Consider the following 22,828-nt stretch of genomic DNA (forward strand, 5'->3'; position numbering starts at 1 on the left):
GAAGGTTACGCGATATTTGCAGCTCCTAAACACTTTAAATAATTAAATACACCTAAGGCAGTTACATACGCAGACTCTATAGTGCGGTAAAACCCTTGAAATCTCTCAGAAGGCACAAAAACCCTTCGATTGTACCGTTTTTTGTTTTGTATTTCGCGCGCCGTTTACGTTTCCAAGTAGGTCGTCATATCCTGGGTACCAAGGCACCAGGACGTCGAAGGCAACGTATTGGCCGGCCATTTGGCCTCTTCCGTCCACGCAGACATTTGCAAGCCATCCATGGCTGTCCCTGCAGTTAAAAGACATAAGGAGTCGTTTTACATAACATGCTTATAATGCACTGCGAGACCTTGCGGGATGCCCAGACTGACAACAAGATTCATTTAATTAGGCGAATAACAGGCAACTGGACATCCGCTATAAAATCTAGGTGAAGTGATGTGCTATACTCGCGATAGAGAAGACCTCATACTTTTGGCACGCACAACCAGCTGCTGTCTAATAATGAACCTACGAACCGTAGTCGATGTGGAGACGCATTGATCGTGCTTGACGTCCTACTACAGTGTCCAGGTATAGAGCCGGAAAAATGGCTCTTCTTTAAAACATATTGTGAAAACATTCCATTCCATTATGCAAAGTTTTTAAGCCATGAACCACTCTTTGATCATCAATCTACTTAAACTTCTCAAAAGACGCCGCCACATTTATGTAAATTGCACATGCTCCTAAGGGGGGATAATGCTACCGGAGAATCATATTTTTAACGCACTACCCGCGGGCCCTACCTTGCAAGGGTCTTTGCAAAGCAGTGGCGCCCTCTTATTGTTTCACCTTTTAGTCTATTTCATCCATGGAACCGTTTTAACTCTTTTAACGCATTTCACTTCAGTGTCACGAATTTGTTAAATATATAAACTTTATGCACTTTCAGTGTGCAGGATTTTAGGCTCATGTAGAGCAACCGTTACGCTCTTATTGATCAGGCTCTAACTGTTGCTTTGGCGAGCCTTCGCCATCAGTAGACCTTGCGCCACTAATCACCATATGTCATCATCAATGTAATGATAATGTATATGCATGTAGCCGAAGATATCCTAACTTGAGTCGGTGTGCTATTTATCCAGCACCGTTAAGTCTTATATCAAATCCAGTTTGACAGCAGTATTTTCAACAAAATTTATTTTAGTGTCACCCCCACGCACAAGCCGAAAATTGTTAGCAGCGACATATTCCATTAAATTATCAAAGAAATTCATAAAGCAAAAAAGTCTACATGGTGGCCTATTTACGGCCGAAGTTATATTGGACAAATGTTTAAGTGCTAATATTTCATAGTCGTCTGTTGTTTTATAAAATTCTGATAGTTGTTTGCATTGTCTTCCTCATGCGATATAGAGTGTTCTCCTCCTCGCCCATCAGCTCCATTTAAAATGTGATCAGCATAACCATCAAGGTACAGCGGAGAGGTGCTGTCATGATAGCATGTTTCCGTTTGCGTAATAATATAGAAGTTGAAAGAGAAGCGATTTGAAAAATTGGTAATGGTATCTTGTTTACTGGCAGCTCATCAAGCATTCAAGCTCAGAACGGAATGCTGGAGATTTGTGGAAACTGAAAACGATGCGGTGAGATGAAATCGTCATACTCCATGGCGCTTCATGGCGAGTGTCTCCAGTAGCGCGAGAAACATCAGACGTAACCCCTGCAAGAGCATGTTCTTCCGATATATGCAAGGCGTCGGAGGTATTGTTTTCCGTTGCATGCATTTTCCCGTTGCTGGTCCACGCAGATTTCCGTTTATCTTCTTATTTGCTTTTCACTACCATGCCAAGCAGCCTCTTTAACGCTTAGCACAGATGTTGCTTCACGTAAACGACGATTGTAGTCTCAAGCCTCCCTTCGTTACTCTAGTTTTCCTTGCTATTCTCAGCGCGGCGTCACGTTTAGCTGTAAATTTTGAACTGCACAACTATGTTTTTTTTTCTCAAGGTTGCGAGTTGGAACATGGTGGAAACACCCATCGTTATATGGAAAGCTAGCTCATTGATTGAATTGCCTATTTGAGACCAAATAGTACCAAGGTCCTCTTTTTGTTTCTTCACAACAGCTTGAATTTCTAGATTAGAATTTCGCGAGTACTACTCCGAATGTGTGAGCAGCCATCAAAGTTCTGCTGGTTTCTCTTGTTCTGCAGCACATTTCTCAGGCAGCCAACAATAGCCAGGTTACACTAGTCATTACCTGTGACTCTGCTAGCAATGGTTATTTGTCGGAAAGGCGAGGCGTAAAAGAAGGATCTACAACGACGACTCTGAGTGCGTTCACAACTTCCAAAATCAGCATTAGTTGTCAGAAATTACCCCCACGACGCTGTAAACAAGACCTACAGCAAAGCGTGTAAATTAGATGCCAAATGATTACTAGCTACGACAGACCCAAAATCACAGCCCAACCGGTCGCTAGCAATTATAACCAACTACTCTAGTGGGCTCTGTAACGGTTATCGAATATTAGCGAGCAACAAATACTTTAGAAAAGCGTTTCCTGAAGACACAAGGTTTACCAGCTGACGTAGTAGAAACTTCCAAAGACATGTGAATGCTCGCAAACTAGAAGCTCCATTCCTCCGCCAAAGAACCGCTTGTGCTTGCATGAAATGTAAGACTTGCAGATACCTTTAAATTGACGTTGCACTTAAATACACTCGAGCATTACGTTCATCATATGAAAGTGTAATCGCATGTTTAATCCACTCCAGCGAATAAGGACGAACGTTTGAAAGGGAGCTGTTGAATGTGTGTGATATAGTGGCTCTACAACAAAAACGAGTGAGACTTAAGGTTTTTCCCCAAGAATTTCTAACGGCTTTTATCACAGTGAAAACTATCACCTTTAGCCACTGCTTACGTGCGAGAGTGCTGACACAGCGGAATACCCCCTCTTCTACGCTAACGATGCGAAGGAAACCACGACACAGGCAGAGCTCCCCTCGCCCCTACTCCATTTTTCTTTGCTATTTATGTGTTTCCCTTTTACCTACACAATGGGGCTCGCCAGCTCATCTCAGTTCCCCCTCATATGTTTCTTTCCCCTCCTCTACCCATAGGCTTTCCTGTTTTCGCATTTGCCCTGTCCTCCTCCACTTTTGTGATTGCGGAGAATGTGCGAAGGACACCCATACACGCTCCAAGGCAGCCAGCTGCTGTCCTAAAACAGACCAGAGCACATGTCGAAATGTTGGCTCCGACAATGTTCGAGGATCTTTCACCTCTTCCCAGCTCATAGCGACAGAAAAAAAGGAGACTGTGAGACAGGTTTCGCAAATCATATCTTTTTGTTTAATACCCGCATATAAATAAATAAAACTAAACATGTTTTCATGCTAACGAAGTACGATTGCCGTATGTTCGCTCTAGTTTGCGACCGATGACTGTGCCTCGATCACCGGCTGGTGATCGCGGCACAGTCTTTAAATCCGTTGTACGGGCTCCGGTGCTTGCGTTAGCGATCGCAGCAGACGATGGCAGGCGAGACGCCGGAACGGGTGCTGCACACCGGAAAGTGCTGCCCGAAAGCAACCGGTGCCGGTTTCAGCAGTGCCGTGCTTCTGCCGCTCCGGGAGACGCTGCAGAGGCAGCGAAACCAGCGCTGCTGGACGCTTTCCGTTGGCCCAGATGGACAGCGACACAACGGGGCACGCTGCGAGCAGGGGGCGCAAAAACGAAGGTGATGCCTCTGCAACCTCACCTATATTGCACCATTTCAACTGCCAATACATGCATCATCTAAATGTACACTCAGTCACCATGTCTAACAAAGTACGGCAAACCTGAGTACGATGGCTCTTACATTTTACACATCAGCGATCGACAGTCCCCTCTGCATTGATCAGCCGGCAGCATGGTTCGCGCTTACACTAGGCCGAAACACTTGAACTTGGCCTTAGAAACAAGGCAAGAGAAGCCACACGTAATAATAAAACATCCGAATTTAAATTAGGACTCGTGGCATACAGGTACTGAGTAAAGGATCCTGCAAGGCGGCGGATTTCGGAGAATGGGCCACGGAAAACATCACTTTCGTAGTTTCGATTTCACTCTGTAAAACAATAATTTATATGACCACATTCAAAAGCGATACGCAACAATCGCCCCGGCGTGGCTGTAATGAAGACGAGGAGGAATACGCTATGGTTCGGATAGCCAAAAGACCGCCATCTTGATTGCCTTCGCCGCCAGTGTAAATCTCTTTTAAATGGTAAACCAAGCATAGGTGAAACCAGCCGTAGGTCGAAATTTAGTTATCTTGTTGCAGTTGTGCAGGAGTCTACAACCAACTGGTAGCCACGAGAATTTTTCCAAATGGTGCCGTCATAGCGGAGTTACGGGCGTTTTACGATCGAAAGCCGGCCCTCGCTAATATCAATTTTTCCATCACTACGCTACGCTAGTTTGCTTGAAATGTTAAAAAGAATATCGGTGGTAGTTTATGGGTCCTTTAAATACACTATAAGCTACAAGTAATATTTTGCTGAGCTACACCCGTGAGCAAAAGTATACGGACACCGGAAGCGTGAGCCGAAATCGCTCTCTTCGCCATCTAGTCGCGAGCCGTCTGCTGTCGAGAGCATGGTCCGTATACTCACGGGTGTACGTGGTATAATGCAACGGTGTCTTACGCATCTAGAAACAAGCATCCTGCGTCGTGACTTTTGCCGCTGTTTAAAGAACGCTCGCGAAGTATGACTTTCCTGCTCTCATACGCTGCCGTACTGCAGCGCTCTAAACCGTGCTTCGAGTGAAACTGGCGCGCGCAGCATCAAGCTATCGCTTATCAGGGGCGACGGCTTTTCCATGAAGTGTTTGGCCGCCAAAAATGGTGAAGCACTGGAATTATCGTACAAATTAGAGTAGGAGCCAGAATGGAGTTGAATCCACACCCCTAAATTTTCTACCTGAAACAGCAAATGCAAGCACTAAAATATCTTTCAAAAATATTAGAATCTCCATTGGCAGAGCAACTCTGGTCAGCCAGAAAAAACTGCTAGAAAGCACTTAACGAAGTACTCTGCTGCATGCAGAAGTTATTGCGTACGCTGAAAAGCATGGCATCTTTCCAGCGATAAACAGCATCGGCTTTAGACAAAGCTGCGTATTTCGGCGGTTTTTCAAAACAGCAGCGTTCATTTAACAGTGAAGCTATTTAAGCTAGCGGTAAATTGTGCTCCGTCGCGCAAAGCACCGCAGGTGGACATGCGCCACAGAAATTGTGCAAGCCCCACTGGCGAGTGCAGCAGCTGCGAGCGTTAAGCGAAAACTCTGCTCGGCCAGGTGGACCATCTTTGGTTGAAACAGCGCACGCAGGACGAGGACGAAGAAGTAGGAGCACAGGACAGGCCCTGTCCTGTGGTCCTACTTCTTCGTCCCCGTCTTGTGTGCGCTGTTTCAACCAAAGATCAACGCCTACCAACTCGCTCACGTATCCGTTCTTATGAAGTGGAGCACGTGCAACACCTGAAGGAGACAGAGAGAGAAAAATAGAGATGGAAAAAAAGAAAAAGTGGGAAAGAGAGAAAGAATGCGAGAGAAAATAATTCGGAGAATTAAAGGGAATAAAGAAATAAAAAGAATGAAAGACATAAAAAGACAGAGCTAAGAGATAGAAAGAGACAAACGAAAAAAAGATAGAAAAAACAAAGCAGGACACAAAGAGAATGAAATCGAGAAAAAAAAGGGAACAAACAAAGAGAGAGAGAAAAGCAGCGAGAGAGAGAAAGAAAGGGAAGAAGGGGAAATAAAGATCGAAAGAGCGAGAAAGGGAAAGAAAGTTCCTAAATTTTGCGGCTCTCCTGTGGCTATAATTCCTTGATGCCATGTTAGCTAAATCTACTAACACCGATAATGGAAACGAAGGAGAGGGCTGTACATTATACTATACGTAAACCGATATTCACAGCCACTACAAATATATAGATCCTGAATACACTTGCGTAGCAGCTCATTAGAGCGCGTCATTAGAGCGCGTCATTAGCGCGTCATTAGGCGCAGTAACGCTAATAAGTAGCGATTCTGGCTCTCTTACAGATCTCCATATTTAAAACATTGCTAACTGAAACTATAGAGACCGAAACGCGAAGTTCAGTACATGTGTAAAGGCGGAGTTAATAATGAGAATTCTGACTTGATCTACTACACTATTAGGTGCATGCACTATATTGACTTGTGCTAGGAAACCTGCGCCTATTTAGCACAACACTAACCGCAGTGGTTCGGCCATGGTCAGCAGGTGTGCCCTTAGGATCCGATCTCTTGAACTTGCGCGCAGCATGGTGACGATTGAAGAGGCTAGGACCACGATGAACAGCGATAAAGGCAGTGTAGCCCATGGTCCGTGCGGGGCTGCACCAAGCGGCGGTCCGTTCGGGGCCATTCGCTGCAGGAACGAACCTCAGGTGACCCGAGGCGCCCAGGCTGTGTTCCAGCTCTTCTTGTGTGGGCGAGGAGGAGACGTAGCCGTCCGCTTTTGCCGCCGCCAGGCTGTCGCAGGCGAAGGGTAATGGTACCCACTTCATCGAAGTACTCGAGTCGATGGAGACATTCATAAGATCCCAGGTATGCATCACCACGTCCTCAGTACCACCGTGAACGAAATCTTTGACGAGACGTTGTGGATGGCCTGCACAGCCTTTTTGATGGAACGCTGCTTCGCTGGCAATGCGCGAGCCGTATAGGTTGATGATGATTTCAGCTGAGTCCCGTTCCTGTTCTTCGTCTTTCTCAACTACGTAGCTTTCGCCAATGAAATTGTTTTGCAGGAACTCGGCTTTCATAAGAATATAGTTTTAATCTTAAAAATTACCGCGTATTTCGTTTCGACCGACCCTCTCGGGATGGCGGCTTAGCACTAGTTATTTCTTCAAAAATTGCTCATCAAGTTAAAATTAGATGTCAAGTAAGGAATTTAGAGAGTGAAGTTTTAGCCTGACATATTTCTCTTCCCGTATTCCTTCCATTTTCGTTTGTCAATGCATATATTCCAGCAGCTGCTCAAAGTTTTACTGCTCTAGATCACATGATTTCGTCTTGTGGGAAAGAAATTATATTGGCGGGAGACTTCAATTCCCATCAGGCTTCATGCGGATTCTGAACCGATATGAGTGGGAAGCGTTTGTGGGATTGGGCTTCCAGGAATAATATACCATGTATTAACGCACCCACTTTTGTTTGTGAGCAGTCTCTTTCAGCCATTGACGTTACTTTCTATACTCCTTGCCTCTCTATCTCATGGTCTACTTTTAGCTGAGCTACAAGCGGTGCCCATTTTCCTTACTGTTTGAGATTGTATTCCTGTTGACTTCAGCAAGCAGCCACTCGACAACTCGTGTAAATTTCAATACATTCGAAAAGCTCCTACGTGCGCCTTTGTCCATCTGGATAGGTAGAAATGCAGAACAAAATGCCATGAATTTAAGTCATGGTATGAAAGGCTCCTTAATATGTCTAAATTCACCGTAAAGGTCTCTAAAAGAGGTTCTTCTAATTCTTGGGGGAACTTCACTGTTCACGTGATTATCAACAAAGAAAAGCTGCGGCACGAAAATTACTTTACAACCAATGACCAGAAAATGGGAGTGGTTATAAATATGCGGCTGCAATATTTAAGGGAACCGTCACCACTGGGAAGGACTGTTATTATAGTCAACATTCTGAGTTCCTTTCAAAACTTGGCAAGAGGGAAACACTTTTTCACTTATTGAAAACCAAAAATGGCATTCCTTCACTCATAAACATCGAATCGGTGGTTTCAATGCCAAGTGATCTGTCTAGTCTTCTTGAAAATATTTTTAAAGGGCTTGAAAGTCGCTTCACGGCTACCTTCGCATACAACCTACGGTTTCCTGATAAAAGTGACGACTCTGAAGAGGTCACAGCTTCAGAACTAGAGCAAGTACTCTAGTTCATGTCCCGATGGCATTAATACGTCGTCAGGTCCCGATGGCATTTATACAACGTTAATAATAATTGAACTTAAGGTTCTACCATAGGACCTACTTGCCATCGTTAAACATTCTATTAGAAATGCATGGATTCCACCTTATCGGAGAATTGCGAAAATAATTCCTTTATTACAAAAGGATGGCGGTGGACCTACATTAGAAGACATCAGGCCCAAATCACTAGCAGCTAAACTGGTAAAACCAACAGAAAGACTCTTACACATTGGATAGATGACTGGTTGAATGAAAGCATCATCTTGAGCCCATGCCAAATTGAATTCAGGCGTAGCTGTTCCATTTGGTGCGCTTATGTTGGCTTGACAAGCACAATACTACTTGCTCAGTATAAGAAACAATTCGCCGCATATAAAGCACTGGATATTACAACAGCTTAGGACTGCGTGGTACATGTCAAACTAATAATTTCGCTTAGAACATAGGTTTACCACATTACATGTGTATTTTCGCTGGATATTACAACAGCTTATGAAGACGCAGAATTTTCTTGATCACAATCCGGTTTGTCTTCTTTGAAAGATAAGCAAACAAGAGGTCTCCCCAAGGGTCAGTATTGTCACCATTACTATATAATATTGTACCATGTACTATTCGATACAACAGGGCGTACAGGTGTATGTATAAGGCGATAACATCGCATTTTTTGCTACAGTTGTAGAAGTACATACACTGTATCAAAATCTACAGATGCTTATGAATACACAGGAAACGTGGTTGGACATATCCCTGAATATTAAAAAAAGCGCAATCGGTCATTTTCCTCCTAAGTCTTCCTGTGCAAATTTTGTTGTCTACTGAAAGGACGTTATTTGTTAGGTTGGATCGGTTAGGTGTTCAGGGGTGACTTATACTAAAAAATAATTGGTGTCCGCGTATAGAAAGTAGGCCAGCTAAAAGAGCACGCGCGATTGGGATGCTACGTAGGCTCAGCAGTAAGTGTTCTGGTTTACGGCGCGATGTGCTAATTATGATTTATTGCCTATATACTCGCCTGCATATTTCCTGTATATACGCACATGTACAGAGCTAAGCTAAACGAGCTTAAACAAGACCGTAAGTACCTGTGGTATATCGTGTTGTTCATTTATGTTTTGTTGCGTCCTTCTTCACGGTAAACGTTCTTTTACACCTGCTTGTGCGGCTTTCTGTCCTTCCTTCCGTTGACAACACACACACACGCGTGAAGAACAACGCTGTAATTACAATAGGAAAAGCACAACAACAACAGCGAAGATAAAGTTGAACAGCGTAAGAATAGAAGCCAGGCGCCATTTTTTATATAAAATATTACTTGCGACAAATTTAGTAAACCCAAGACATAAGTGTAATGATTCGCGTTCTAGGAGTACCTGCGGCCAAAGTTTGTAAGTAAGTGCAACAGAAAACAAAACACAGCTGAAGTCTAATATCTGGCGTATAAATGTGCAATACATCATAATTAGCACATCACGGCGTATACCGGAACCTATTTTCCATACGCGGACTCCAATTATTTTTTCAGTTTAAGTAACCCCCTTAAATACCTAACCAATCCAACCAGCGAAATAACGTTATTTCAGTAAAGCAACGAAATTTGAACAGCAACACTTAGGAGGAAAATAACAATGGCGCTTTTACTAATATCTAGGGATAAGGCAATGCCCTCCAAACACGTTTCCTGTGTATTCATAACCATCTGTAGATTTTGATACAGTGTATGTACTTCTACAGCTGTAGCAAAAAATGCGATGTCATCGCCATATACATACACCTGTATGCCCTGTTGTATAGGAATAGTGCATGGTAAAATATTAAATAGTAATTGTGACAATACTGACCCTTGGGGAGACCTCTTGTTTGCTTATCTCTTCAAGAAGAGAAACCGGATTGTGAAGAAGCAAATTCTCTGTCGCCTAAGCTGTTGTAATATCCAGCGAATATACACAGACGACGACTTAATGTGGTAAACCTACGTTCTAAGCGAATTTATTATTTTGACATGTAGCACGCAGTCATAAGTTGTTGTAATATGCAGTGCTCCTAACGCGGCGAATTGTTTTTTATACCGAGCAAGTTGTATTGTGCTTGCCAAGCCAACATAGGCGCACCGAATAGGACAGCCACGCCTGAATCCAATTTGGCATGGGCTCAAGATCATGTTTTCATTCAACCAGTTATCTATCTCAATGTGCAAGAGTCTTTCTCATAGTTTTACCAGATTTTTTGCGAGCGATTTGGGCCTGATGTTTTTAATGTAGGTTCAGCGCCGTCCTTTTTATATAAAGGAATTATTTTCGCAATTCTGCGATCAGGTGGAATCCATAAATTTCTAATAGAGTGTTTAACGATTGCAAGTTAGTCCTGTGGTAGAAACTTAAGTTCATTCTTATCACCGATGTAATAATGCCATTGGTACCAGACGATGTAATAATGCCATCGGGACATGAACTAGAGTACTTGCTCTAGGTCTGAAGGTGTGACCTCTTCAGAGTCGTCACTTTTATGAGGAGACCGTAAGGTGTATGAGAAGGCAGTCGTGAAGCGACTTTCAAGCCCATTAGAAATATTTCCAAGAAGACTAGACAGATCACTTGCCGTTGAAACCACCGATTCGACATTTATGAGTGAATGAATGACCTTATTGGTTTTCACGAAGTTAAAAGGTGCTTTCATGTTGCAATGTTTTAAAAGGTACTCAGAATGTTGCCTGTCATAGGTCCTTCGCAGCGGTGTCTGTTCTCTTAAAACTGCAGCCGCATATTTATAATAACTCCAATGTCCTGGTCAATGCTTCCAAAGTAGTTTACGCCCCGTAGCTTTTGTTAGTCAGTGATCATGCGAACAGTCCGAGTTCCACCATGAAGTAGAAGAACCTCATTAGATACCTTTACGGTGAATTTAGATTTATTTAAGGAGTCTTTTATAGCTCAACTTAAATCCATGGCACTATATACTGCGCTTCCATCTATCCTGATGGACAAAGCCGCACGTAGCAGCTTTTCGAATGTATTGAAATTTACATGAGTGATCGAGTGGCTGCTTGCTGTAGCTAACAGGCATACTATCTCAAACAGTATCAGAAAATGCTCACTACTTGTAGCTCATCTAAAAGTAGACCATGAGTTAGAGAGGCAGTGACTATAGAAAATAACGTCAATCGCTGAAAGAGACTGCTTACAAAAAATTCGGCAGATCCGACGTACCGTGGTAATCGATGCTATGCGAAGCATGCCGGGGTGGTGACTGCGGCGTAATTTTTCACATTGAGCGAAACGTTACGGAACGACGCTAGAGAAATGTGGAAGTGGTATACGCACACTCATATGTTCAAGAGTCGCATATGTATTATGTAACCAGTTGTTTACAGTTGCGTAACGATGCCAACAGCAACATGGGTGTTACCAACACCAGACGCGGTAAGCTGATATGTAGTGCTTATACTCTTCAATATTCGATAGCGCGAATCCGAACAGGTCAAAGGAACACAGATGCACAGGACAGACGTTACTAGCAACTAAGCTTCATTCAGTAAAGTTTCCCTAGACATATACACAGCCGAGTGGCACGCGCAAGCGCACTGCACGTACGTTACCGTCACAGTTGCAGTTGTTAGAGTTGTTATGCTTGCACTTGTCTGTTATGATGGAGAACGCACGCACGTTTCACAAACCCGTGCGCATGTGTGGAAGGGATTCTTGGCAGTTCTTGAACAAGGTCATCATCACCGTTATAAGTGAGCACCAGCAGCTGGACCGGACTTGTTACTCGGATCCGTTCATGATCGCGGTTACGAGAGGTCTAAGTGTAGAGAAGTGCGATGTACAGCTGGTGGAAATCCTGGATGCCTCTTACGATGAAATGATCTATGATGCCTCCTGTCCTGGATGTGGCAGCGAGGTCTATTGATGCCCTGTCCACATCCAAGCCGTTTTTCATGCAGTATAAGGACCAGGCGTTGTTGGGTGTTTAGAAATCAATGTTGAAGCCACCGGTTATGATTAGAGGCCCGGTACTGTCGACAGGTTTATTGTAGGAAGCATTGGTCCCTGTTTTCCCGTAATCCAGGTGGTCCACGTTGCGGACCACATGGACGAGTGGATAGTAGTTGAGTGTCTTCCAGCGGTGTTCTGCCTTCAACTTCCTCACTTTCCTTGCGTCCGCCGCAGTAGTGTAGCGGTTACGGTGCTCGGCTGCTGACTCAAAGGTCGCGGGTTCGATGCCGGCCGCGACGGTCGAATTTCGATGCAGGCAAAATGCTAGATGCCCGTGTACTGTGCGATCTCGGTACATTTTAAAGAATACCAGATGGTCAAAATTTCCGGAGTCCTTCGCTACGGCGTCTCTCATAATCATATCGTGGTTTTGGGACATAAAACCATAGCAATTATTATTAATATATCTTTCCTTGCGTGCCAATGTCTGTGTGTTCGCGGTTACTGTGTTGGTTGAGACTCTCTATCACCTGTGGCACAAACCCGCCTAACATGAACTCTGGTATGCGGTTAAGCGCCACACGTGACCGAGAGAAAGGGTTTCATGATGTACACGACAGGTATTTTGCGTTATTCATGTCATGACCAGTGAATCGTGTTCGTCATTCACTGATCCCCTGCTATGCCAATTTTGGTATATTACACTTTATGGAGACGACCAGGAAAGCGCCCTGACGTAGGCGGCTAGATAGATAGATAGATAGATAGATAGATAGATAGATAGATAGATAGATAGATAGATAGATAGATAGATAGATAGATAGATAGATAGAAACGGTCAAATTGCCTGAGGTTCGCTAAGAAATGCTTCGCATTTAATAAAAGTGGGTGCATGAATAGATGGTAAATTATTCTTGGAAGCCTAATCCCACAAACGCTTCCCACTCATATCGGTTCAGGATCCGCATGAAGTCAGATGGGAATTGAAGCCTGCCGCCAATATAATTTCTTTCCTACAAGAAGAAATTACGGAATCTAGAACAGTAGAACTTTGAACAGCTGCTGAAATGTATGCATTGACTAACGAAAATGGAAGGTATACCGGAAGAGAAATATCTCAGGCTAAAATTTCACTTTCTAAGTTCCTTACTTGACATCTCATTTTAACCTGATGAGCAATTTTTGAAGAAATACCTACTGCTAAGCCGCCATCCCGAGAGGGTCGGTCGAAACGAAATACGCGGTAATTTTTAAGATTAAAACTATATTTTTCTGAAAGCCGAGTTCCTGCAAAGCAATTTCATTGGCGAAAGCTACGTAGTTCAGAAAGACGAAGAAAAGGAGCGGGGCTCCGATGAAATCATCATCAACATATACGGCTCGCGCACTGGCAGCGAAGCAGCGTTCCAGCAAAAAGGCTGTGCAGGCCATCCACAACGTCTCATCAAAGATTTCGTTCACGGTGGTATTGAGGACACGATGATGCATACGTGGGATCTGAGGAATGTGATCATCGACTCGCGTACTTCGATGAAGGAAGCGCCATTAACCTTCGCCTGCGACAGGCTGACGGCGGCAAAAGCGGACGGCAACGTCTCCTCCTCGCCCACACAACAAGAGCTGGAACACAGCCTGGGCGCCTCGGGTCACCTGAGGTTCGTTCCTGCAGCGAATGGCCCCGAACGGACCGCCGCTTGGTGCAGCGCCGCACCGACAAGGGGCTACACTGCCTTTATCGCTGTTCATCGTGGTCCTAGCCTCTTCAATCGTCACCATGCTGCGCGCAAGTTCAAGAGATCGGATCCTAAGGGCACACCTGCTGACCATGGCCGAACCACTGAGGTTAGTGCTGTGCTAAATAGGCGCAGGCTTCCTGGCACAAGGCAGAGTGCATGTAGCGGATAGTGTAGTAGATCAAGTCACACTTCTGATTAGTGACTCCGCCTTTACACCTGTACTGAACTTCGCGTTTTGGTCTCCATAGTTTCTGTTAGCAATGTTTTAACGATATATACCTGTAAGAGCACCAGAACCGCTACTTATTAGTGTTACTGTGCCTAATGATGCGCTCTAATGAGATGCTACGCAAGTCTTCAGGAATTATATATTTGCAGTGGTTGTGAATATAGAATTAGGTATATTATAATGTAGAGCCCTCTCCTGCACTTCCATTATCGGTGTTAGTAGATTTAGCTAACATGGCATCAAGGAATTATAGCCACAGGAGAGCCGCAAAGTTTATAGGAACTTTCTTTCTCTTTCTCGCTCTTTCTATCTTTATTTCTCTTTCTTTCATTTTTTTTCCATTTCTCTCTACTTTTTTCTCTCTGAGGCATCACCTTCGTTTTTGCTCCCCCTGCTCGCAGCGTGCCCTGTTGTGTCGCTGTCCATCTGGGCCAACGGAAAGCGGCCAGCAGCGCTGGTTGCCCTGCCTCTTCAGCGTCTCCCGGAGCGGCAGAAGGAGGCGACTGCTGAAACCGGCGCCGGTCAGTTCTGGAGCAGCTCTTTCCGGCGTGCAGTACCCGTTCCCGCCTCTCTCCTGCCTGCGTCTGGCGTGTCGGCTAACGCAAGCACCTCAGTCCATAGCAGCGGGTGTAAAGACTGTGCTTCGATCACCAGCCGGTGATCGAGGCACAGTCTTCGGTCTCAAACTGGTGCGAACATGCGGCAATCGTATTTCGGCCGCATGAAAACAAGTTAAGTTTTATTTATTTGATGCGCGCGTATTAAACTAAAAAATATGATTTGCCAAACCTGTCTCACAGTCTGCTTTCCTTGCTGTCTCCATGAGCTGAGAAGAGGTGAAAGATCTTGTAACAGGGTGTTTCGTCGGAGCCAACCTTTCGACATGTGCTCTTGTCTGCTTTGATACAGCAACTGGCTGCCTAAGCGCGTAGTATGGTTGCGCTTCGTACATTCTCTCCAATCACAAAAGTGGAGGAGGAGAGCAGGAAATGGAAAACAGGAAAGCTTATGAGAAGAGGGGGGAGAAAAACTTCGGATAAACACATAAATAACAAAAAAATGGAGTAGGGGCGAGGGGAAGTCTGCCTGTGTCGCGGTTTCCTTCGCATCTTTAGCGTAGAAGAGGGGGTATTCCGCTGCGTCATCACTCTCACACGTAAGCAGAAGCTAAGCGTGATAAGTTTGACTGTGATAAAAGCCGTTAGAAATGCTTGGAGAACTGGTTTCTGTTGTAGAGCCACCATATCGGATACATTCAATAGCTTCCTTTGAAACGTTTATTCTTATTCGTTGGAGTAGATTAAACATGCGATTAACCTTTCATATCATGAACGTAATGCTCGCGTGAATTTAATTACAGCGTCAATTTAAAGGTATCTGCAAGTCTTAGGCCCGTATTCAAGCACAGAACTTAAGTGTCGCGAAGAGTTGACTTGTGAAAGTACGAGGAATGTGTAAGCATGAGATAAGTTCGGGGGAAATATCAAAAACTGCACACAAGGTTCACTTATGAAAGTACCACTTTTCTGGGTAAGCAAGGCTCCTGGCAGCGAGGCTATAGAAGTTTTTATACTTGTTTCAATAAATAAAGCACCCAAAATTACTATAATTTTTGCGGAACACTGCCCGTAAATGTTGTAGTATTTATAAAGGTACATTTCGTAAGAGGCGAAAGAACTATTTCTCGCTTTTGTCCGTTTTCTGGCCTTAAGCTGGCCACAACAAGCAGCCGCCGCACAGCGGCCGTCGCCATAATGTGGCCGTCTCGATTCGTGGTTATTTTGTCGTCTACAAGGGGGGTGTAGATATCGCGTGCAATATGAGCGGTTCTTTCGTAACCTTACGTGCATTTCGCTCCTTGGTTCTTTTTCTGCTTTACAGCATGTGGTGTATTTTTCTAACTTATTTATTATTTCCAAAGCGCACGTGTGCGTTCCTATTTTTTTCTTAATAATTGGAGTGTTACCATAGGACGTAAACTAACAATAATAAAAAATGTTTATTAGGTGAGCGTCTTTCACTTGCTCCGTTACGCAGTCTATTCGGGCGTCAACAGCCAAAGTCACCTATCGTCACAGCTGTTCTGCAGACGCAGGCGCAGCCCACGATGTGCACACAGCTACTACACTTACAAAAACACGTCGATCCACCTCGTAACGCTTGGCTCAAAGCCATAAAGTACAGAATAGAAGTGCTCGCTTTCTGCTTCGCATGACACCGATTCCCACAACGCGTGGGATCCAGGGGCGTATCAAGGGAGGTGGGGGGGGGGGACACACTGGACACGTGCCCCGCCCCCCGAATTTTTTCCCCATGGCATACAGAGGAGAAAATGACACTCGACCCCACTTATCTGCCCGGACCCAATGTCGGATCAAGGAAGTGCCCCCCCCCCCCCCCGAAAAAAATTTCTGCCTACGCCACTGGTGGAATCTGCCGAATTTTCGGTCTTAGAGACGAACAAAGTGCGCAATGCGAAATTATTATCAATTAGTATTTACTGATATCAGGGAGTTTTGCAATACCGTACGCCATGCCCGTAGCCTGCCCCCCGCCCTCCCCCCATCAGAGATTCTGCTAGAGGGGCGTTTTTCTAAAAGTGTCAAAGCCTTCAGCAAGTGCCCTCCTCCTCCCCCCCCCCCCCCTCTCCGAAAAATAATTCCTGGCTACGGGCCTGGCGCACGCAATGATAGCTTTCGTTGCTGCCGCCCGTCACTTAACGGGGGCCCGAAAGAGGACAGCGTACGACGCATGCACAGTGGCGACAAACGCTAATGCAACGCTTGGCGTACGGTATTCTAAAACTGCCTATTGTATGCCTCGATGAATCCCCACAGTTGCTCGGCGGCGGCGCAAGGACGCCCAGGGTAGCTGAGAAGTGTATCCACTGTAAACTCTGGAAAACAAGAGCGCACGGTGATGCCACATGTTAATAATGCGCACATATCGAACACTGAGACTGACTGAGGGAAAATGGAAACAAATCAAGTATGCCAACTAATATTAACAATATTGTCTGGGGTTTTACGCGCCAAAACTATGATATTGCTACAGTATGAGCCGGGTCAGGGTAGAACCAGCTGAACCTCCTCTGCTTCTTCTCTCGTGGCAATATGTTTAGAGGTACGCCGCAACGGAGCGCTCCGCAAATTTTGCCCATATGGTAAAAAAGAGAAGCACCACATCCCGGAAAAAAAAAACGGAAGTACCCCTTACCGTTCGCATTCCCGACTGTGCCGGACGAGGTGTTGACCGAACACGCAGACACAAAGCTGCAAGCTCGCTTGAGCGTCCAGACCATCATGAAACCAACACGCTCACAGTACAGGTTGTTGCACTGTGTTGCACTGCCATCGCTAAATGCCGTTCACGTCCAGCGTCTCGATCACAGTCGCGCACACACGGGCATGCGCTGCCGACACAGCTGAGCAATTAGGAAACTTCGATGACCGGCAAACGGAAAAAAAATGGCGAATGCAGCGACGGGCGGCAGCGAGACTTCGACTTCAGCATGCACGCTTCTCCTCTCCCGGTGTGTGTGTTTGTGTGCGTGTGTGTGTTTTAACACGAAAATGTTTTTGACGGCGATCACCACGGCTCCACTGACGTATTTCCGTCACGGATATCACATTGTAAAATGTACACTAGCAGATGGCAAAGAAAAAAATGAGAAGAAAAAGACCCGTCGCCGGGAGTCGAACCTACGACCCCTTGCTCCGCAGCGCGAACCGCCTCGGCCACAGACGGCACATTCTTCAGCGTACTAACGACGAGCTATTTATATACCCCATTTACCGTTGGCGGTACTCGGAGATCTGTGGCATATTAGCGTGTTTCCGTTATAACTAGCGAGATGGCGCGAAGGGCTCCAAGGGCGAGCGTTAAAGGTCGTCGCCCCGCGCGTCGCGCTGAGCGCGCGCCTCTACAGGGCGTGGTCGCTCGTGCGCACGCCTTTGTTTCATGATTGGGCGGGGGGGGGGGGGTGTTGTACGTATTGTGCTCTCACCGCAAGTTTGTGATGAAATTACATAGAGCACGAAGTCAAAAAAACGGCCGGAAGGCGAAGATGGAGGCAAGTCCACCAGGAGGTGGGTGCTCGAGCCGACAAGACAAGTCCACTTGTCGAAACGTCGGCTCGAGCACCCACCTCCTGTTTACGGATTTTTTCATAGAGAGCACGAAGGTCACTTCGCTCACCTGCAGCGGTCACTTTCGCGAAATAAGTGCGCTGCTCATACACAAATAAGTTCTAATGGTGGCAGTTTGCGCTTATCCTGTGTATACTTGCGCGTTCGTTTCGTGGGTCTTCCTTTGTGTTTGAGCAGCGCGCTTTAACTGTAGAGCAGTGACAGTTGTTAGTTCGCGCTCATCCTGTGTATGTTCTTTCCATGAGTCCTTTCTACTCGAGCAGCGCGTTGCGAGTTTCGAGCTGCCTGCCGTTCGTCGCGTGACATTACAATTTGTCGCTATGACATTCATTCCTTCGCCCTTGTGCCGAAACAATGCACAACCAGCGCTCACCTACGTCTCTGAAGACACGTTTCACTTTCGTGTTATACCGCTTCCTATGACAGAGGGATCAGTCATGTTTTTTTTTTTCCACTTTCCTCGCTCGCGCATGCGTCGTAAGGTTACGTTATTGTGTTTCTCTCTCCTGGGCGCATGTACCAGCTCTCCCGTTTGGCGGCCGCTTGAAGAAAGTCCCGTCTATTTTATTTTCGCGGCAGCGTCAAAAAGCTCGTTTCGCAGCAATTCCGGTGTCGGCGGCGTTGGCGGCTTTGGTTCTGAGCGAAAATTCAGCGTGAGCGAAAATTCGAGGTAGATACAAAGATAGAAGCAAGAGGGCGTTTGCACTTTGGCTCTGCTTGCGGCACTGTCTATACGTCTCCATCGAGAAGGGAAGGCTAGCTAGCGTTCGAGGACGCGATATTGTGTGCGTGTTTGTGTGTTGTGTGCGCATGCGTGCGTACAATATCGCTGTCCCGTTTTAAAGGCGAAGCGTAAGTGTCCCCCCCCCCCTTCTTTTTTTTGTCGTGATTTCTGTTCACAGCATTTTATTCAATACGCTGCGGCGCGCCGTCTCTCGTCAGTTTATAACTAGTACCTGACTGAGAGTGTGCGTACGTGTGAACATAATCGCGCACATTTGTGATCGCGGATTCTTTGTACATGTCAGCGGTTTTCGTCGCGATAAGTTCACGAGAAATGTCTCACCGTCACTTTATCGATTGAGCGACAGCCGGAGATATTAGACTGCACGAACATTTCGTTACGGCTGCTTATATTTGGAGAGGTGCAACACTAAAACAATATCTGAAACAAGCTGTAATATGGCGAGAGAGCAAAACAACCTTTTACTTTATCATCGTATGCAGGAGTGGAACAGGCACCTTACTCTGTTTTGCCAGGAGGAGTCAAAGACCCTTTCACTCATCCTGGCAAAAGACAGTACAGCTCCCCTCGGTAGAGAGAATAAAATGAGATCGATAGGAGTAACAAAGCTCTCTTACTCTTACTGCACGAATTTCAGCTTTTTAGAATGTAGAAAATGCGTGCTGAACACTCTTATTGTATTCTCGAGTTTTGTCGGAATATAATTATCGATGATCGGCATAGTTACTGAATTATCGGCGATCTCCGTATCATTTGCCGCGTCAGCGATGCTTCGGTTCTCGACAGTCTCAGCTTATCCAGAGGTTGGTCAACTTGCTCTGCACCGGTAAAGCATTGTAGTCAGCTGTCCCTGTCCCTGCTGCAAATACATAGGTTGTAATGGAAAATTTTCACCGGTGTCGTGGTTGCCTTTGACTGTCCCAAGGGAGCTATCGACATGACGTCAACACGTGCCAACGCAACTCACTGATCGCTTCATGCTTGGAATACAATCTTAATTTATACGATGGCAAAAAAATTCAACCAGCTCTGCTTCGCGGACACCGCTGAAGCAGCGGAGCTGGTGGCGTTGTCTTCGTCAGGCTAACGCATTTCTACGTTCTGCAAGTCGTTCAGATATATTATATCACTGCACTTTATTAAACGCTCTATGTTAAGCTGTCTGGTGGTAGTATAGTTTTATTGCATCTTGACCAAACCACTTTTAATCACACGTTTACAAAGAAGTCTTCGCTTAAGTCGCTCCGATATGTTGTATCGCTGCTGTTTATTAAACAATGCTTGTTAAGATTTGAGGTGGTAGTGTAGTCACCACCTTTCATAACCCCAAAGTATCACGTGACAATGGTGTGACAATGGTAACGAGCACGCGATTTGTTTGGATAACTGTTGTCTTCTCCCTTTTAGGGGAAGTTGTGTGGTGTGATTGAGCCAACTTCTTTGGCACATACGCGTTTATGATGATGATAATTTTCTGATAGGCCGCACAGATTTCAGTGGCACGTACCCGTTTGTTCGGCTAACTGTTGCCTTCATGTTTAGTGGACCAGTTGTGAGTAGCGACATTTACCCAATGTCTGTGGCGCATACCCCTTTATGATGCCCGCAAGAGCTACCTCGAATCACGGACATGAAAGGCTCGACCAAGAACAGATTTGATGTTAAAAAGTTGCCGCCAAATACAGGCGTTCTCCAGCTCTTCATTTCAATATCGTGAACGGTTTCTTTAGCGTCGATAAATTAAACCCAGTATAGGTATACCTATGTAACCAAATCAAGTCAGCTTCTCTACGAAGCCTAGCTTCTTTTAACAGGGAAGCTGTTGAAGCCGGCCGTAAAAAATTTGGTGTGTACAAAACAAGACTATCACCATAGTGAAAGGGTATTTTGCAGAGATTTTGGGCAAATGCCACTTCTTGCCCCTGGTCCACTAAAATGAACAAGGCAACAGACGGGCGGCCAACACCAATTAAGATTTCTAGACAGACGCGTGAAAAGCTTGGCCGGTTGGTTCATGTTCATGTTTAGGTGCGAGGAAACCAGCGAAACTCAAAAACAAGGACGAAGAAGAAGGCACATTCAAGCACACACTATCGCCGGACTTACAACCAATTTATTAACGCATCCACAACGCATCCATACGTGGATGCGTTAATAAATTGGTTGTGTGTCCGGCGATGGTGTGTGCTTGAATGTGCCTTCTTCTTCGTCCTTGTTTTTGAGTTTCGCTGGTTTCCTCGCTTCTAGACAGACGTAACCAGTAATTGAGAAAAGTTGTAATAAATCGCCGGGATTAATGCAGTTATAAACACCGCGGCCGCACATTTCAGATTCGCATAAGCATCTTTACGGAGTGCTTCAGCGGTACGTAGAACGGGAAAATACTAGAGAACGGAAAGGCAACGGCGGCTGCGAGAAGACCCCCAAGCGATGGAAGCCCTACGCGAACGACGACGTGTCCCTAAGAGTATGGGAGTTTCAACTGCTCCGTTTGAGCGCAAGTTTGTGCCTCTGTAGGTTGGACATCCGTGTCGTGTCGGTGACTGTCCGTGCTTCAACTCGAACCTCTATGCGCTGAGAAGCAACCTAGAAACAACCTAGCGTCACCTTGCTGAAGACTAGCAACAACCTATAGAAGCAACCAGATTAAACTTCACGAATCGTCCAGCTTCGCTTTTTCAAGCGTTTGCAAGCTTCCCCGTATTTTATTCATGTACTCTTCATGCGCAGTCAAAAAACTTGGAGGTCGCTTGACCTTCGCCTTCAAGAGTAGAGCGCGATAGCGTAATCGGGCCCCCTTTGCATGGCATTCTCAATTTCTAGCCTGGCTTCGGTTGTCGGTGGATGCCTGCAGGAAAGGAACGACTGTGCGCCTAACATTGGCCTTTTCAAACTATCCTAGAATGCCTACTGCAAGTACAGTTGTTAAGGGTGGACGCGGAGATCGTTTGTAACTTCTTAGTTTCTTGGCCTAAGTTGATGACATTTGGCACACACACTACAATTAATACTAAAAGTCACATTTAAATTTTCATAAAGATATCTTTCCTACATCTTATTTTATAAAAATTCTCATGTCCCTTTCTCGTGGAATGCCTGGCACGGTGATGAAACACGCTTGGATGCTGCAATTACTTTGTATCTTTGTTCACATACCGTTTGTACTTCAAGGCAGTTTTTGCGTTCTTTTTACAGCCCTAATAGTTTTCTGCTCAAAATTAAATCCAAATGCACGTGTGTCAGCTAACCGAACCATGCAGTAATTAATAATTAGGAAAAGAATGAAAGCCTAAACATCAATTCCAAAAATGTGTTCAAATACAGCACAGTCTATGGATTACAATAAAGCAAACAGCATAAAAAACAGTCTAGCCAAAGTTGTCATATGCTTTCCAGAAGCGACGCGGCAGGCACAAAACACTCTCTTGAGAAAATGGACAACAAAGCTTTGGTTGCAATTGACCCTAGGCTGAAGTGTGCCAGGACAGTAATAATTAGTGTCCTTGTCAGGACGTAATCCTTTGCGCATCTACTTCTTAATTTGGCCTGATTTAGGAAGTTTATTACCCTCTGTCATTTACCGCAGACGCTTTTGTGCAGTCCCTTGGAACGCAAGTGCAGCAGGCTGCATGTAAACATTGGACATGTTGGACAGGATCGCTACTTTTCCGGCCACGGAAGGTGTCGTCAGGTGGCCTAAATAGTGGTGTATTAGTTTGATGAAGCTTTGCGATCACCCCTGTCAACGGTTCCGCACGCTCCGCCAATAGGAACGGTGCGTAGATTGCAAGGTTCGGAAGAACGCCCACCGAATCTTTTGTCGTTTGCGGTTTTTTCTATGCCGTGATCAGGGCGGCAACGAAAAGGCGGTACTTTGAGCTTTGAAACAATGCCAAGATGACAACGGTCGGTGGCAGGAAAGGCCAGATACGACGCCGTGAATTGAGCCGTTTTAGCGCGATTTTGAGCTTTTTCACCGACATCACTTAGGAGGAGGAGGAGGAATAAACCTTATTTTTTTTTGGGGGGGGGGGGGACTTAG

At 45.4% G+C, this 22,828-nt stretch overlaps 1 protein-coding gene across 2 annotated transcripts in view; it reads right to left on the minus strand.

Annotated features, from left to right (window-relative positions):
• LOC119390824 (nascent polypeptide-associated complex subunit alpha, muscle-specific form) overlaps positions 1-22,828 on the minus strand; it is a 671,315-nt gene that overhangs the window by 73,313 nt on the left and 575,174 nt on the right. Inside the window, exon 12 of one of the 2 annotated variants that reach the window (XR_007415557.1) lies at positions 16,555-16,567. The exons of the other annotated variant lie outside the window; for it this stretch is intronic. The gene's annotated coding sequence lies outside the window, so the exon portion shown is untranslated. Of the gene's footprint in view, positions 1-16,554; positions 16,568-22,828 lie in introns of those variants that run through there. 2 annotated transcript variants of the gene reach the window in all.

Source organism: Rhipicephalus sanguineus, chromosome 1 (genome assembly GCF_013339695.2).
Source record: "Rhipicephalus sanguineus isolate Rsan-2018 chromosome 1, BIME_Rsan_1.4, whole genome shotgun sequence".
Taxonomy (NCBI): domain Eukaryota; kingdom Metazoa; phylum Arthropoda; class Arachnida; order Ixodida; family Ixodidae; genus Rhipicephalus; species Rhipicephalus sanguineus.